The sequence below is a fragment of the Hylobates moloch genome, unplaced genomic scaffold (assembly GCF_009828535.3).
Source record: "Hylobates moloch isolate HMO894 unplaced genomic scaffold, HMol_V3 SCAFFOLD_6, whole genome shotgun sequence".
NCBI classification, from domain to species: domain Eukaryota; kingdom Metazoa; phylum Chordata; class Mammalia; order Primates; family Hylobatidae; genus Hylobates; species Hylobates moloch.
In genome coordinates this window covers 26,564,625-26,582,606 of record NW_026652281.1, presented here as the reverse complement: position 1 = coordinate 26,582,606, position 17,982 = coordinate 26,564,625, and the positions used below count along the sequence as shown (strand labels likewise).

The following is a 17,982-nucleotide window of genomic DNA, read 5'->3' as shown; positions in this document are numbered from 1 at the left end:
TCTATTACCCTTTCACAAGTCACAGTGAGTCTTCACCTGTGTCCTGAGTGACAGTGTTTGATGTCCTTCCTTCCATTGGCTTAAGTTTTTGTTTGTTTGTTTGTTTTTTCCAGTAGGGAAAAAGGGTCCTAGTGGAGATTTGTATCTTTCCTACAGCAGCAGCCCCTCCTCTTTCAGGCCTACATCCTCAACAGTTTTTTCTGCCCTGTCTCCCATCTTTCTCTTGAGTGTCCAGTGTAGGCTCATATCTATGAGGCTAAGATTAGATGCAAATTCCCCCTATGTCAGCAGTTCTCAGGGCTTCATAGTCTCAAGTTAGCCCACATTCAGCTGCAGCAATTCATCAAAAACTTTAATCAAATACTTCTTACCTTTATGGCAACCCCATCTTCCTTCTGAGCTCTGTCACAAGTGAGCCAGTGCTCTGACATCTTGCTCCTAGGAGGTGCTCGTACTTCCCTAGATCTCTGGCTGTTTGGTTTTCCGACCACCTTATCTCTTTGTTGGATTCAAGAAAAAATGATTTTGTAATTTTTTCTATTAGAATTTTTACAGTGGAAATAATGATCATTCCAGCTTACTATATTCTATGCCCCAGTTTCATTTTTATGGTATCTTTTGCGCTGTATAAGTGTTTTTATGTAACCAAATTTATCAATCACTTCAATTTGCCATCTGTGTTTTGTCTTATGTAAGAGAGCCTACCCTTGTTGGACAATGCAAACTGCCACAAGCCTTGAGCTTCCGCAGGTTCTCGCTAAGTATACCAAGAGCTCAAAGCCCTGTTCGCCTTTCACCTGGGTCATTTTTCAGGATTTTATTTGCACTGAGCAAGCTTGAGGAATGAGTAACATCTCCTCCAGGACAAAAATCAGTCAAGTTCAATACTCTTCTCCTACAGTGAATCTACAGGTATCAAACAGTGGTCCTTTGTGTTTCCCCCATAGGAGTTGGGAGAATACAAGCGTACAGGAAGGGGTTAACTCAGCTGGCCAGTGTTGCTCAAACTCTGCACATTCCCAAGGTATGCTTGTCTTCCAGACTGGTTCTTGGTCAGCTCCTGGGAGATGAGCTCTGAACTAACAATTCTTCCTGATAAGAGCACTTTTGTATGCATAAGGCCTTGGACCTTCTAATACCAGTTTTATCAACTAGTTTTATCTAAGTGATTTATGGTGAGTACAGATCTGTGCTCTGGGAGACTGTAGTCTGAGTAGCTGAGGTCAATCATATGGGTGATTTATATCTATGTGACTGACCCCCCATTAAAAACCATAGACCCCAAGGATCAGGTGAGCATCCTAGTTGGCAACACTTTGCACAAGTTGTCACACATTGTGCTGGGAGGAGTAAGTACATCCTGAGAAAGGCCTGTCTTATAGGACTGGCTCTTGGACAGCTCCTGGAAGATGACCTCTGAGCCTTTTGCGAATGTAGTACCTGTTTGATCAGAGAGTTTATGTTAACGATGCGATTTATGGTGAACATTTCTTTCTCTGGGAGGCTAGAGATGGAGTAGCTGCGTTCAGTCCTGTAAGTGATTTACACCTATGTGATTGACCCTCTGTAAAACCCTTGAGCACCATGGCTCACGTGAGCTTCCCTGGTTGACAACATTAGTACATGTTTTCACACATCATTTCTAGGATTGTGTCCATATGACCCAACTGAGAGAGGACACCTGGAAGCTTGCCCCTGTTTTGTCCTGGATTTTGCCTTATATACCTTTTCCCTTTGTTGATTGTAATCTATATCCTTTAATCTGTGATAAACGATGACTATGAGTATAGCAGCATTTTCTGACTCCTGTGAGTCTTTTTTTTTTTTTTTTTTTAGAGATGGAGTTTCGCTCTTGTTGTCCCGGCTGGAGTGCAATGGCATGATCTCGGCTCACCGCAACCTCTGCCTCCCTCCCGGGTTCAAGCAATTCTCCTGCCTCAGCCTCCCGAGTAGCTGGGATTACAGGCATGCACCACCATACCTGGCTAATTTTGTATTTTTAGTAGAAACGGGATTTCTCCATATTGGTCAGGCTGGTCTCCAACTCCCGACCTCAGGTGATCCGCCTGCCTCGGCCTCCCAAAGTGCTGGGATTACAGGCGTGAGCCACTGTGCCCAGCTTCCTGTGAGTCTAGCGAATCATTGAGCTTCAGGGTGGTCTTAGGGACCCCCCAACCCAATGGGGAAACTGACATAAGCATCATGCTCACACTCTGCCTATTGTTTTTGCCATGACTAATAAAGTTATTTGTCTCTAATCCAGGATCACATGTCTTCTGCTGGCATCCCTAAAATTGTCGCAGGCTAACAGCAGCTTGCAGGTAGGGTAAACTCCCTCATAGAATTCTTACCATTTTCAAATTATTCCATGTTTTCCTCTAGTATTTTTATAGGTATACGTTTAAATGTAGCTCTTCTCTTTTTATTTTATTTTATTTTTTTCATTTTTTAGAGTCTCACTTTGTCGCTATGTTGAAGAGCAGTGGTGTAATCATAGCTCACTGCAGCCTTGGACTCCTGACTCAAGGAATCCTAAGTAGCCAGGATTACAGCCACATGCTAACACACCTGGTTATTCAGTTTTTCTTTTCTTTTTTTTTTTTTTTTTTTTGGTAGAGATGGAGCCTCACCACTTTGCCACATTGCCCAGGCTGATCTCAAACGCCTGGCCTCAAGTGATCCTTCCACCTTGATTTGCCAAGGTACTGGGATTATAGGCATGAGCCACAGTGCTTGGCCTGAATGTAGCTCTTAATCCATCTGGATTTACCCCTGTGTGTTCTGGCAGAGACTGGCAAACTGCTTGATCAAACCAATTAGTATGCAGCTAATCTACATTTTCCAACCCCTCTTGAAGTTAGGTTTGGGTCATGTGACTTAGGAATTGCTTAATCCTTAAGTGGAATGTGGATGAAAACCATGTGAGCCATTTCCAGGTGTGGCCCATAAAATCTCATGTCCCCACTCATTTTTTATGTGTCAGATGGATGTCTGCCTTTTTAAGATGAAGGAATAATTATCACAATTATCAGCCTAAATAACAAAGAATCTCTAACACTTAAGCCATTTGGACTTAAGTGATCATCAAATAAACATCCGTTTTGTTAAACCGATGAGAGTTTGGAATTTTTTGTTATAGTACAGGTAGTACTATTCTGATACAGAAATTGGTGCTAGAAAAATGACACTCCTACAGGGGTGGGGGATGGGGAAGAAGCCCAAAAGCCCAAAATATAGGGTCTGGCACAGGGTCAGGAGGAAAATGACTACCCAGGGCTAAAAAACTGGAGATTCATGTCATACAGTGACAAAACAGTTATTAAAATGGTCATATGTAATTTTTTGGAAGGTGGGCCACATGGTTCCTAACTCTAGCTCTAGGAAAAAAGACTGGAAACTGAAATGTTATTAGTGAGTGTTGGGCTGTGGGAATCATTTACTAGTTTGCAAGCGAAACAAAAATAAAAAGCAAAGGATGGAAAATCACTGCTTCCAGTCCCAAGTGATAAGAGATTGTGTACAAAGATCCATTGAGACTCCTGGCTCTAGCATAGACCCGAATAAGGGTGTGCAATTTCCTTCCAAACATGATAGCCTTTAAGGCATAAGGACAAAGGAAGGAAAATGCAAGGCAGGCTTGAAAACTTTATTTAGGAAAGAACTTTAAGAGATGCTACCAATGTATGTGATAGAATAGACACCCTCCTCTCAAAAACTGTAGTCATTTGCCTATTTTTGGTGCCAAAGTAATTGCGAGACTGGACTCCATCAGCCTTTGAATGTTCTATCATTAAACATACTTTGGGGCTCCCAAACTTGCTCAGGGAAGAGGTGGGATGTAAAAACTATAAAAACCCCCAAGGAAGGTACACACTCCATCATTTATTTCAAATGTGGCATATGGTAATCATGAAAAAAAAAAAAACAATCTCCGACAGGATGGCTCTAGTGCTTTGAAAAACAATGAACAAGTACATCCTTCAGATAGCAAAATTAAAATCAAAGAAATGCCCTCACTCCTGGATCAGAGGACTTCAAAATATTTGCTAGTGAGATATCGTAACTATAACAGAACTGTGTGTCCTCTGTATCTCTCATATTCCCTAATGGGAATGGCAGCTTCTATTATAAATATGTCCTTACTCATCCTATTGTGTTGGGCCTGGTGGCAGGGGAGAAATTTCTATAACTGGTGTCTAAGAAGGTATATCCAGAATTGATGGAAAGAACCATGCTTCATTCAGAGATCTTGGACTTTGTGCTGGTTATAGTAACTGGATGGAACTTTGAATTGCCTCTGTTGAGGAAGGAGGGTGTATGTTCTAGGTGTGGTAGGATATTTCGTAACCAGAAGGACATTGTATGTTAAAAACTGGCTAAGTGCTCACTGAATCTATTTCTTCTTTCCTTAGGCACCTGGGCAAATAATATTTCCTAGCCTCCATAAAGTTAGGCAAATTCTGGCCAGTGGAATACAGGTAAAATGATTACATGATTTTCACCTTCCCCACAAAACTTTCCAGGTAATCTTCCACACTTCTTCTATTATTTCCCAGAGAGACGTTGATATACTGGGCAATTTTCAAGATAGAGTTTGAAGATGGTGAAGTTTCTATTTGCCAGGTTCTCTGAATAATTGCATGGAGCAGATCCTCCCAAGTCCATCCAGTCTTTACACAAGCAAAAAACGAATGAGTATTGAAGTGACTGAGATTTAGGGAGTTTATCTGTTACTGTAGTTAGGATTATCCTTACACATATATGATATATGGTTGGGATCTAACTATTCTATTTTGTCCAAAATGAATAATGTTATAATGCTATATTTGAGTTATTGGGTTATTCTTATTTGAAATGTCACCATATAATCATGTAAATGTTCCTGGAAACTCTTTTTGCTTATCTCTTTATCTGATCCAGTATTACATTTTAAGCTATTATACCTTTATATTTTATTCAGATAACCAGTAGCTTGGCTTATCCATAAATCTTTTCCCCCAAATTTTCTTAGCTATTCTTATACCTTTTCTTTACAAATAATTTTTTTAATCAATTTGTGAAATTTTATTTTTTTAATTATGTTGGGTCATTACTTTTGATTACTTTTAAGAATTATTTGTAACCTGGGAAGTATTTGTATTTCAAACATCTCTTTTTGTTATTCTCTAATTAGTTGCATAAAATCATGGATTTGCCTCTGTGAATTGGGCCTATACTATAGACTTGTAGAACAAATTATATGTACAGGAACATGTTCAGTAGCCTAAGTATGATATCATCCTGCAAAAATTAAGTAGCCTTAAGCTGAATACTGGAATGTTGTTTGTACTTTGAACATGTGTTTCTCTTCAAGGGAAAACTTGTTTTGAAAGAAAGTCATTCTCCATGTTGTTTTCAGGATAAAATTAAAAGGATGTTTTTCAGTAAAGACAGCCAAAGCTTAGAGGGTCAATAAAGGGAGGAGGGTATTTGTGTTTATTTTTCAACTGACCACGGTATGAATACTCAATGCTTAGCTTTGCTCTATCTGGACAGAAGTTCATAGCCTTCACATACACCATTGAGCAAGCAATTTAGCTCATATTCGAAATAGATGTGAATTAGTTGATATCGTAGGCACCAGCTGTGATAAAGGAGAGGTTGTCAGGCCCTATGAAATTTTTAAAGATTTACAAGCACTAAAATTGCACAATTAATATACCTAAAGTGTCTGTTCTTGAGTGCTTGAATTTATGTTCTGCACTTTAATACCTGCAAGCCTCCCCCCCTCAATTTTTCAGATCTCTGTTCAAAGGTCATCTTGTTCGAGAGAACTTGTCTGACTTCACTTAGAAAGTGTCAACTAGTTATTTCCTCCTGTTTGCTTTTTCTTCTATGACATTCATCACCTAACATATATAAGTTTATATAGTTTTCAGCTTCCCCCATCTAGAATATAGATTTGTGGATTAGCAACAATTTTGAACAGTGGTTGATACATAGTAAGTGCTCAGTTAAATATTTGCTTTTCTAAAATATGTATAAGTTTTTCAGTTTATCAGTGACTCATATGGTTGAATAGCTGTAGTCACCAGTTAGGAGGCTATTAGAATAATCTAAATGAGAGATAGGGTGGCTTGGGCTTGAGTAGTAGCAGTGGAGAATGAGAATGGGAGAGAGAGTGATGGATATTTGATTATATAGAAAGGAATGAATCACTCCCCTAAGGAAAGTGTAATTGAAGTAAGAAACAGTATGATTACTGGGCAGCATTTGGGGCCCATTTGAACTTTACCATCATTGATTTAAAGTGAAAGCAATCAGTATAGGCATTTGTATTTTTATTTCTGTGATATGCTCTTTTTTTTAACCATATCTGTTTTGGGCTCTTGATCTTTTTCGTTATTGGTTTGTGGGAGCTCCTCATATGTTAAAGGAGTTAGCCCTTTGCCTACCATGACTTGCAAAGAATTTTCATTTTGTCATTTGTCTTTTAGCTTTAATTTTTTTCAAACGGAATATTTTATTTTATTCATGTTATAAATGTGATCCGATCTTTTACATTCTAATTGGCTGTTGGTGGTATATGTGAAGGTTATGAACTCCTATATACTGATAATTTTCTCAGCCACCTTACAAAACTCTCACTATTTTTAATAGTTTCTCTGTCGTTTCTCTTGTATTTTTCCAGGTTCAGAATTATATTATCTAAAGATATTAATAGTTTTACTTATTCCTTTCTAATTTTCATAATTCTTTATCTTGCCTAATTAGAATTGCTGGTACCTCCAGTAAAACATACAATAATAGCAATGATGTTAGACCACCTTGTTTATTTCTGACTTTAATGGGAATAATTCTAGCGTTTGCTTTTAGCATGAAATTCACTTTTAAATTTAGATTGATATGGTGTTAAGATCTATTCCTCTTACTGAAATGTATTTTTTTCAGTTCAAGAATAGACATTGAGCTTTATCAGATACCTTTTAAACATTAATGAAAATGAAGATATGATTTTTTGTTGTTCTTTAAACATGTCTTGGAATAACTCTGAAAGAACATTTGTGCCTGGTGCATTTTGACAACTCTATTTTTTCTATATTAAGTTATCTATTTCTATTTTAATCTGAGCTCAATTTAAATTTTTCTTTAACAGTAACCATTTTTGTCCCTGTTTTATATGTTATTTGCAGAACTAAACAATGTAACCTCTTGATTTTTTTAAATTTTAGTTCTTATTTTTTGAGGCAGGGTCTCGCTGTGTCACCCAGGTGAGTGTTATAACTCGATCATGGCTCACTGCAGCCTTGAGCTCCAGGGCTCAAGCGATCCTCCTACCTCAGCCTCCTAAGTAGCTGTGACTACAGATACATGCCACCACACCTGGCTTTGTAGAGACAGCGTCTTGCTATGTTGCCCAGGCTAGTCTTGAACTCCTGACCTCAACTGATCCTCTTGCCTTGGCTTCCCAAAGTGCTGGAATTACAGGCATGAACCACCACACTTGGCACCTCTTGATTTTTAAAATAACTTCTGCTAGTTTTAACTATTTTGCCCTTTTTCTTATTTTGCATATTTGTGTTTTATACTTCTTTTCTAGATTAGTTAGTTAACAATTTTCCTAAGGAAGGTATGTATTTTTTCTTTGTGTGCTCTTTTAGCCATATCGCATAGGTTCCAATGCATTGTGATTTTTAAGATACTGTTTTTCTCTTTTCTACCTTTTCAAAATTTCATTTCAGCTGTTTTCTCAATTTTCCTTCTCTGCTATTTTAGAATTTCTTTTGGTATTAACATTTAAAGTTAAAGGTATGTATTTTCTTAAAATCTAAATGAATCTCACTCTATAGGCCTACCAAATAATATATAGGCCTCAGAAGTCTTTCACCACTCTTATCTTGCATGCATTTGTGTCAAATATTTTAATTACTAGATATTATTGCTTAAAACAGTCAATGTTCATGTAGATATACCCACTTTTACCAGTTTCTGTGTTCATCAATTTTTCCTTGTCTCCATCCTTCTTTCTAATATTACTTTTCTACTTTCTTAAGTACATATGTTTTCAGCATTATATAGTGATAGTCTCATTCTTAAATAATAGTCTAATAAGGTAATAATACTGATTTTCTTCCATTACCATGAAAATATCTTACTGTCTCACTGTTTTCTTTTTTTTTCTTTTTCAAGACGGAGTCTCCCTCTGTCGCCCAAGCTGGAGCGCAGTGTTGCAATTTTGGCTCACTGCAACCTCTGCTTCCTGGGTTCAAGCAATTATCCTGCCTCAGCCTCCTGAATAGCTGGGATCACAAGCATGCCTTGCTACACCCAGCTAAGTTTTGTATTTTTAGTAAAGACGAGGTTTCACTCTGTTGGCCAGACTGGTCTCAAACTCCTGACCTCAAGTGATCTGCCCGCTTCAGCATCCCAAAGTGCTAGGATTACAGGTGTGAGCCACCATGCCCAGCCTGTCACTGTTTTCTGACTTTCTTTTATTTCTGTCAAGTCGGTTCTCAGTCACATTGTCATTTTATAGGCAACTTTTGTGTGTGTCACTCATACTTTTACAACATGAAATAATTGCATTTCCTAGCAGAGGCTCTCTTTACAGTTGTAATTTTGTATACTATACTTAATAATACTCCATGGCTTTAGAATAAGGGTCAGCAAACTTTTTTTGTAACAGATGAGGTTGTAAATATTCTAGACTTTGCAGGCCGTAAGGTCTCTGTGGCAGCTACTCAACTGTGGTATTGTAGCACAAAAGCAGCTATGGATAATATGGAAACAAATCATTAAATTTTTTTTCTTTAACTTTTAAGTTTTAGGGGTGGGTGTGGAGGTTTGTTATATAGTTAATCTCCTTGTCACAGGTGGTTGGTGTACAGATAGTCTTGTCTCCCTGGTAATGAGCATGGTACCTCATAGGTAGTTTTTCTGATCCTCTCCCTCCACCCACCCTCCACCCTTAAGTAGGACCCAGTGTCTGCTGTTCCTCTCCTAGTATCCACGTGTTCTCATTGTTTAGCTCCCGCTTGCAGGTGGGAATGTGCAGTATTTGATTTTCTGTTCCTGTGTTAGTTTGTTTAGGATAATGGCCTCCAGCTCCGTCCACATTGCTGCAAGGACATGATCTCATTTTCTTGTTAATGGCATCATATGGGGCATATGTACCACATTTTCTTTATCCAGTCTAACATTGGTGATCATTTAGATTGATTCTATGTCTTTGCTATTGTGAATAGGGCTGCAGTGAACATAGATGTGCATGAGTGTTTATGGTAGAACAATTAATATTCCTTTGGATATATATCCAATAATGAGATTGCTGAGTCAAATAATAATTTTCTTTCACATTCTTTGAGGAATTGTCACAAGTACTTTCCACAATGGCCAAACTAATTCACACTTCAACCAGCAGTGTATAAGTATTCCCTTTTCTCCACAACCTTGCCCGCATCTTTTTTTTTTTTTTTTTTTTTTTTTTTTTTTTATAATAGCCATTCTCACTTGTGTGAGATGGTATCGCATTGTGGTTTTGATTGACATTTCTCAGGTGATTAGTGATGTTGAGCATTTTTTCATATGCTTGCTGGGTGCATGTATGTCTTCTTTTGAAAAGTGTCTGTTCATGTCTCTTACCCATTTTCTAATGGAGGTTTTTGGTTTTTTTCTTGTAACTTTGTTTAAATTCCTTATAGATTCTGGATATTAGATCTTTGTTAGATGCATAGTTTGTAAATATTTGCTCCCATTCCATAGGTTTTCTCTTTATTCTGTTGATAGTTTCTTTTGCTGTGCAAAAGCTTTTTAATTTAACTAGGTCCTACTTGTCAATTTTTGTTTTTCTTGCAATTACTTTCAGTATCTTCGTCATGAAACTTTTGCCAAGTCCTGTGTTCAGAATGATATTTCCTGGGCTGTCTTTCAGGGTTTTTATAGTTTCAGTTTTTGCATTTAAGTTTTAATCCATCTTGAGTTGATTTTTGTATCTGGTGTAAGGTAGGGGTCCAATTTCAATCTTCTGCATATGGCTAGCCCATTATCCCAGCACCATTTATTGAACAGAGAGTCCTATCCGCATTGCTTGTTTTTGTCAGCTTTGTCAAAGACCAGATAGTTGTACATTTGTGGTACTGTTTCTGGACTCTCTATTCTGTTTTGGTCTTTGTGTCTGTTTTTGTACCAGTACCATGCTGTTTTGGTTACTGTAGATCTGTAGTATAGTTTGAAGTCAGGTAGTGTGATGCCTCCAGCTTTGTTCTTTTTGTTTAAGATTGCCTTGGCTATTTGGGCTCTTTTTTTGGTTTCATATGAATTTTAAAATAGTTTTTTCTAATCCTGCCAAAAACGTCATTAGTAGTTTCATAAGAATAGCACTGAATCTGTAAATTGCTTCAGGCAGTATGGCCATTTTAACAATATTGATTCTTTCTATCCATGAGCATGGAATGTTTTTCCATTTGTTTGTGTCATCTCTGATTTCACTGAGAAATGTTTTATAATTCTCGTTGTAGAGATCTTTCACCTCAATAGTTAGCTGTATTCCTAGGTATTTTATTATTTTTGTGGTAATTGTGAATGGGATTGTGTTCCTGATTTGGCTCTTGGCTTGTATGTCGCTGGTGTATAGGATGCTACTGATTTTTATACATTGATTTTGTATCTTGAAACTTTCCTGAAGCTCTTTATCATATTGAGGAGCTTTTGGGCAGAGATAGTGTGGTTGTCTAGATATAGAATCATGTCATCTGCAAACAGAAATATTTTAACTTCCTCTCTTCCTATTTGGAGGCCTTTTATTTCTTATTCTTGCCTGATTGCACTGGCTATGACTTCCAATACTATGTTGAATAGGAGTGGTGAGAGAGGACATCCTTGTCTTTGCCTGCTTTCAAGGGGAATGCTTCCAGCTTTTGCTCATTCAGTATGATGTTGGCTGTGGGTTTGTCATAGATGGCTCTCATTATTTAAAAATATGGTCCTTCAATGCCTAGTTTATTGAGGGTTTTAAACATGAAGCAATGTTGAATTTAGTTGAAAAGGCTTTTCTGCATCTATTTAGATAATCACGTCGTTACTATTTGTAGTTCTGCCTATGTGATTAATCACATTTATTGATTTGCATATGTTGAACCAATCTTGCATCCCAGGGATGAAACCTACTTAAGTGTGCTGGATTAGCTTTTTACTGTGCTGCTGGATTCAGTTTGCTAGTATTTTCTTGAGGGTTTTTCCATCTATGTTCATCAAGGGTATTGGCCTGAAGTTTTCTTTCTTTGTTTTTTCTCTGCCACGTTTTGGTATCAGGATGATCTTGGCCTCATATAATGGGCTGAGGAGGAATTCCTGTTATTCTGAGAGTTTGGTTAGTATGATTCTAGTTTTTTTTTTTTTTTTTTTTACTTTGCTGAGTATTGTGTTTTATGTTTGATTGTATGGTTGATTTCGAATGAGAAGAATGTGCCATGTAGCAATGAGAAGAATGTATATTCTGTTGTTTTTGGGTATAGAGTTCTGTCTGTTAGGTCCATTTGGTCAAGTGTTAAGTTCAGGCCCTGAATATCTTTGTTATTTTTCTGCCTCAATAATCTGTCTAATACTGTCAGTGGAGTGTTGAAGTCTCCCACTACTATGGTGTAGGAATCTAAGTCTTTGTAGGTCTCTAAGAACTTGCTTTATGAGTCTGGGTGGTCTTGTTTTGGCTCCCTATATATTTAGGATAGTTAAATCTTCTTGTTGAATTGAACTCTTTATCATTATGCAATGCCCTTCTTTTATCTTTTTTTTTTTTTAATCATTGTTGGTTTAAAGTCTGTTTTGTCTGAAATTAGGATAGCAACCCCTGCTTTTTCTGTTTTCCATTTACTTGGTAGATTTTTTTCCATCCCTTTGTTTTGAGCCTGTGGATATCATTGCATGTGAGATTGGTTTCTTGAAAACCCTTCTTGGGTCTTGCTTCATTATCTAGCTTGCCACTCCATGCCTTTTATTTAGGGCACTTAGCACATTTACATTCAAGGTGAATATTGATATATGTGGATTTGATCCTGTCATCATGTTGTTAGCTGGTTATTATGCAGACTTTTTGTGTGGTTGCTTTATAGTGTCACTGGTCTGTATACTTAAGTGTGATTTTGTAGTAGCTGGTAACAGTCCTTTCCATATGGAGCACTCCTTTTATAAGCTCTTGTAAGGCAGGTCTGGTGATAATGAATTCCCTCAGCGTTTGGTTGTCTGAAAAGGATCTTATTTCTCCTCCACTCATGAAACCTAGTTTGGCCACATATGAAATTCTTGGTTGGAAATTTTTTTCTTTAAGAATGCCAAATTAGACTACCAATCTCTTCTGAGTTGTAGGGTTTCTAATGAAAGGTCCACTGTTAGTTTGATGGGGTTCCCTTAATGGATGACCTGCCTCTTCTCTCTAGTTGGCTTTAAGATTTTTTCTGGCCGGGCGTGGTGGCTCACGCTTGTAATCCCAGCACTTTGGGAGGCGAAGGTGGGCGGATCACGAGGTCAGGAGATCGAGACCACGGTGAAACCCCGTCTCTATTAAAAATACAAAAAAAAAATTAGCCGGGCATGGTGGCGGCGCCTGTAGTCCCAGCTACTCGGAGAGGCTGAGGCAGGAGAATGGCGTGAACCCAGGAGGCGGAGCTTGCAGTGAGCCGAGATTGCGCCACTGCACTCCAGCCTGGGCGACAGAGCAAGACTCCGTCTCAAAAAAAAAAAACAAAACAAAAAAACAAACATTTTTTCTTTCATTTGGACCTTGTAGAATCTTATTATAATGGTGTTTTGGAGATGGTCTTGTGTAATCTCTCACAGAGGTTCTCTGCATTTCCTGGATTTGAATGTTTACCTCTCTGGTGAGGTGGGGGAAGTTTTTATGCATGATATTCTGAAATATATTTTTCATGTTGCTTGCATTCTCCCCATCTCTTTCAGGGATGCCTGTGAGTTGTAGATTATGTGTCTTTCCAAAATCCTATATTTCTTGGAGGTTTCATTTTTTACTTTTTTATTCTTTATTTTTGTCTGACTGAATTATTTCAGAGTGCCAGTCTTTGAGCCATGAGATTCTTCCCTCAGATTGGTCTATTCTGCTGTTAACGCTGTGTTTGCATTATGCAATTCTTGCAGTGTGTTTTTCAGCTCTATCAGGTCAGTTTAGTTCTTTTTTATAATGGCGATTTCATCTGTCAGCTCCTGTATCATTTTACTGTGATTCTTAGCTTCCTTGGATTGAGTTTCAATATTCTCCTCAATCTCGATGATCTTCATTACTATCCATATTCTTAACTCAATTTCTGCTATTTCAGTAATTTTGACTCGGTTAAGAACCTTGCTGGGCAAATAGTGCGGTTATTTGGAGATAAGAGACTTTTTGAGTGATCAGAGGTCTTGTGCTTGTTATTTCTCATTTGTGTGGGCTGATGTTGCTGTAGTCTGCGAAGTTGCTGTCCTTTCGGTGGATTTTTTGCTTTTTTTTTTTTTTTTTTTTTTTTTTTTTTCCCTTGGGGATTTGATTATGGTATAAAGTGGGTTTGGCTGGCTTGCTTTGATTCTAGTCAGCTCCTGGGTCTTGGAGGAGCCCCCTCCAATTACTGCCTCCATGCCCGTGTTTCTTTTGTTGGGTGTCCTGGTCCATGGGGCTGCTCAGGCAGGGGCACAGTTGGCAGACAAGCTATGTCCTTGCCCAGTCAGCCCTCATCTGTTGTCCATGTGCTTCCTGGGAAAACACAGGGTTGCACCTGGTCACAGAGTTCAGGTGGAAGCAGGACCATTGAGTTGGAAGCTTTAGCAGGTGTGTCCTGTCTGGCTATAGGAGGCAGGGGTGGATGGAGTTGCCTGCCTTGCCCTCTGGATGTTTCCAGGGTAAGAAGAGGCTTCACCCCTTGGCAAACTCATGCAGAAGTAGGACTTCTGAGCCGGAAGCTTTAGCAGGTGTTGCCTGCCTGGCTGCCAGTGGTGGAAGTGAGTGGGTTCCTGTGCTCTGCCATTGGGGTGTTTCCCAGGACAACAGGAAGCTGCGCCCTCCAGCTGAGTTCATGCAGAAGTGGGCCAGAAGCTCTAGCAGACATTGCCTACCTGGCTATCAGTGGCAGGGGTGGGTGGGCTGGCCTGCCCTGCCATGTGGGTACTTCCTGGGACAATAGGAGGCTGCACCCACCAGCTGAGTTCACACAGAAGTGGGGCCACTGGGCTGGAAGCTCTAACAGGTGTTGCCCACCTGACTACCAGTGGTGGGGATGGGTGGAGTGTCATGCACCCTGCTGTCCAGGTGTTTCCAGGACAACAGGAAGCTGTACCCTCCAGTTGAGTTCACACAGAAGCAGGACCCCTGGGCCAGAAACTCTAGCAAGCATTGTCCTCCTGGCTGTCAGTGGTGGGGGTAGGTGGAGTCACATGCCCTGCCACCCAAATGTTTCCTGGTACATCAGGAAGCTGTACCCTCCAGCTGAGTTCACACAAAAACAGGACCACTGGGCTGGAAGCTCTAGCAAGCATCGCCCACTTGACTTCAAGTGGTGGGGTAGGTGGAGTGGCCAGCCAAGTTCAGGCTGAATGAGAACTGCTGGGCCAGAAGCTGGCAGCAAGCCCCATCCAGCAGTGTGAGATGGAGCAATCTTACTGCTTCCAGGCACCACAATTGCAGCCTCTGTTGGGGCTCTTAAGCTGATACTGGTCTGCTCCAGGGCCCAAAGCTTGTAGAGGTCCCTTTGAACTTGACTGTTGCCCCCACAAAACATCTGAGTGGCTCCCTGCCTCAGTCTAGAAGTGTGGTGGGGGTTTCTGGGAGGTCCAGGGAGATTCTCCTGATCCATCTTGCACAGTTCCTGTGGAGAGCATGAATCCCCCTAGGGGCTCGCAATCTCTCACCTTTCCTGTATTGGAGAGGTTCTCCCAGCTCCGAGCTAAGGCCAGACAGGCTGGTGCCCAGCTTCGCTCCTCTCTGCTGTTTGTGTTCCCCTGCTGACTTGCTGGGTCCCCGGTGTGGTTTCTCAGATCGTCAGCCTGCAGGGTCCATGTTCACTAGCCTTTTGTTTCCTGTCCATGAGTGTGGCATACATGAGCTGTTTCTAGTTTGCTCTCTTGGTTTGAAACACACTGTAACTGTGTTTCAATGAACTTTATGTACAAAATCAGGTGGTAAGCCTGATTTGGCCCATGGTTCATATTTATTGATGCCTGCTATAGATAGTACTTTTTACTGCCTTTTCTGAGTAATGATTAAATTAATATATTTATCTTTCTCAGCATCCTTTCCTCCACTACTATTAGTTGGCAGCATTATCTTTCTTGGATTTTATTTTTATATTGATAAATGTAAGAATAGGCAAATGGATATATTTATTTGCTTTAAATTGCATATTTTGACCCCAGCTATAAAAATGTGAAGAAATAAAACACATCTTTTCATTTTTTCCCCTCAAATTTGTTAGTTTTGTCATTTCTACCTTGTGAAGGCTTATGACATTTACATTCTGTAATACCACCCAAATCGTTGTAGGTCAGGTGATTTATTGAAGATCACACAGACAATAAGTGATGAAGCTAGGATATAAACTTGAATAAACTTTGCTGTTGACAATTGTCATTGTCTTAGCCTGTTCGGGCTGCTGTAACAAAATACTATAGATTGAGTGGCTTGTAAATGACATACATTTCTTTTTCACAGTTCCAGAGGCTGGGAAGTACAAGACCAAGTTTCTGGCAGACTTAGTGTCTGATAAGGGCCCATTCCTCACTCATGATGCCTTTTTGCTGAGTCCTCACATGGTGGAAGGGGCAAACAGGCTCCCTTGGACCTCATTTATAAAGGCACTTATCCCACTCATGAGCACTCTGTCACCTCCCAACGATCTCTTAATATCATCACCTTGGGAGTTAGGATTTCAGCATATAAGCTTGAGGAGAGAAACACATTCAGACCATAGCAGCCACACTTTTCTGAAGCTAGGATAATCCCGATACTAAAACCTAACAAAGATTGTGGGGGTGGGAGGAGCCCAATCATTTGTAAATGTAGATGTAAATAATACAGCAAACCAAATTCTATACAATTTTAAAAGTTGTCCAGCATTGTCGTGTTAGTTACATTTTAGAAAGTAAATTTGATTAAATATACCATTCCAGTAAAACCAATAAAAGATATTTTTTATCCCAATAAAAAACCAAGACATATTTAGTAAAATCTGTTTTTATTTCTAAGAAAAGCATTAAAAATCTAGGGAAAGAAGGATGATTTCTCAACATACAAATGGATGTCTTAGACAAATAGCAAATATTGTATTTAATGGCGATATGTTGGAAATTAAAAACACAATGAGGATGGTTGCTATTACCATTTTCAGTTAATGGTGTTGTGAAAGTTGAAACCAGTGAAAGGAAGAAATAAAATTAGCATTGAAGTTACCTCTCTTTATTTGTAGGGGAACTTCTCACTAATTTTGTTTTCTGTTTGGTCAAGGAGTAAGAGTTTTGTTTTGCTTATGCCTTCGTCTTTATTTAAGGTATCCAAATTCCCTAACCACTTTCTTCAGGACTCAAACTGCCCAAGAGTGTTAAATAACAGGTTTCTCATAGGTGAAAAAATTAGAGAACCTTTCACTCTGGTCCCCAAACCTCTGAACGTTCTTGTCGGTTTTCTTTCTGTCCATTCTTCCTCTCTCATTTGACTGCCCATTCTATCTTCTCTCTCTTTTTCCCAGTTTCAGTTTTAGAGACGGAAAAAACAGCCCTACAAGTATGTCATAAGAACATGTCTGGCAATTTAGGGCTGATCTTTTTTGAATTTTTGTTCTTGAGTGGTTATGAGCTTAGGGTAGAATAATGACTAGCTGAATATAAATAAGAAAGAAGAGAGGATGGGAAACAGCTAGAAAACAATGAAATAAATACTAAAACATAGCCCTGATACATTTGCAAGTAGAATTTTATGGTTAGAGCAATTTGACAAGCACTCAGTAAATATCAGCCACTAATTCTTGAGAAACTCATCTGGCTGCCAATAAACATTCCTAACCATTATCAATCTTTTAGTCACTTATATAGAATTAAAAGTTTAGGGAGAAAGCACTATTCAATTTATCTAGTTTTGAACCTGGAGCTATTTATTGCTTGGTGTGGAACATCATGATTAACAATTCCATGTGTGGGATGTGTCTTCCCAAAAGGAAATTAAGGTGCTAATTTTGTTTAAAAAGTAAGAAGACAAGGTGTTAGCCAAGAAACACTTTGTCTTGTTAGACTTCTAGCTGTCCCTTACAAGTCAGAGAAGATGCATGTATGTGAATCTATAAAAAGGAATCAAGCACCTTCAGAGATAGAAAGGTAAAGTCCCTCTGTGTCCACAGGGCATGTACTTTACTCCTGGGGAAATAAGAGGTCTAAGGGAAATAGTCAGTTGTCTAGAATGGCCAGAGGAAAGAATACATGAAAAACAATGGGATATGAAACCAGTGAAGAGGACAATTGGGACCAGATAAAGGAAGGCCTTAAATATCAGTTAGGGTGCTTGAAATTTAGTTACAGGAAATTGAGAAACCAAATTTAAAATTGAAAAATCTGAGGAAGAAGAATGTTATGTAAAGCATGTAATATAACCACCTTGCCAAGTGTCCTTAGCTTTCTTGTCTTTCCAGTAACCTCTTTGAAAATGTTCTAGGTCAAAGTTTTCCCATGATATTTCAAGCCAACAGATCATTTGTATAAGGTTAAAATTACACTTGACCATAATGGGAGAAAAATACACATGCACATGACAAAAACAGCTCCAAAAACAATGTTTTGGCTTTTCTCGTGAAAGAGCACAGCACCTTGAATATCTTTCATGAGATTCCAAAACTATCTTAAATTACTATCAGAAGAAAAGGAAAGGTTTATTATCAAGTTTTCGGGTTATTATTTAATGAAGCTCATTAATGAAAGAAACAAACAGTCCAGCTCAAATGAAAAAACGTATATGCCATTTGGATTGCTCTCAGTTCTCTCTCT

At 38.9% G+C, this 17,982-nt stretch overlaps 1 protein-coding gene across 1 annotated transcript in view; it reads left to right on the top strand.

Annotated features, from left to right (window-relative positions):
• The window catches only part of ZNF474 (zinc finger protein 474), a 118,280-nt gene continuing 100,298 nt past the window's right edge, over window positions 1-17,982 (top strand). The window contains exons 1-2 of the mRNA XM_058440578.1: window positions 1-2,321; window positions 4,413-4,478. The gene's annotated coding sequence lies outside the window, so the exon portion shown is untranslated. The remainder of the gene's footprint in view (window positions 2,322-4,412; window positions 4,479-17,982) is intronic.